Genomic DNA, 952 nt, shown 5'->3' on the forward strand with positions numbered 1-952 from the left:
TTAGTGGTAGTGCACTTGCCTAGCTGAGTCTGATTACCAGGAAGGGAAGGGGGGAAAAACAAAAACCATTTCAATGGGATTTACCAACACTTATCTGTGAAAACCTCAAATATCTAACTTCAGATACTCCTGCAAAAATAAGGATCTTGATTTTTTCTTTTCACTGGGCAAAAGTAAAACGAGAGAAATATGTATATATGAGAGAATTCTCCAACCATTAGTTCAAGAATTATTAAAAATTAAAAAACATATTCTTTGGAGGTAATCTAAACCGGATTAGAATCCTCCTTTTTGCATTAACTCATCACTTAAACTACAGACCTAGCCAAATTTCTGAGAGAGGATTAAACTCCAGTTTTTCATTTTTGTAAAGCATTTAACCCAGTGCCTAACATATCATTAAGAGCAGCCTGCAAGGGATAAGAAAAAATGTTTACACAGAAGGCCCAAATACTCCAGAGAGTTGGGTAAGGCCTAGTTAGTTTGGCCTAAAAGGCCTAAATTAGCAATCATTTGGGAAACCAGCAGGCTAAGCTGCACATCTTGTTTATTTGGCAAGTCTTCCATATTTCAGTCTTTTCATCCACAAAATCGGGATGCATGAAAAACGTCTTATGAATTCTACCCTTCTTGCGGGAAAAGCACACGGGGACCCATCCGATCCGAGAAGACCCTGGGTCATAGGGTCAGGTGCCGGTCCCTCGCCCTGACGGCCCTCGGCACTGGACCACGTGACTTGGTTCAAGTGGCCCCGGGATGCCGCAGCACCACGCCCTACACCGCACACGCCGGCCTCGCCCGGGAGCAAGCGGCAGCAACGGCGCCCACAGAGGGCACAGGATCTTCACGCTGGAGGGATGGCCAGGGGTGGCCCTGGGGCCCTTGGCCCCAACGGGTCCGCTGGGGTCCCGCGTGGGCGCCTGCGCTCGGGGACGCGCCCGCGCCTCTTCTC

Source organism: Marmota marmota, unplaced genomic scaffold, assembly GCF_001458135.2.
Source record: "Marmota marmota marmota unplaced genomic scaffold, marMar, whole genome shotgun sequence".
Classification (NCBI taxonomy): Eukaryota; Metazoa; Chordata; class Mammalia; order Rodentia; family Sciuridae; genus Marmota; species Marmota marmota.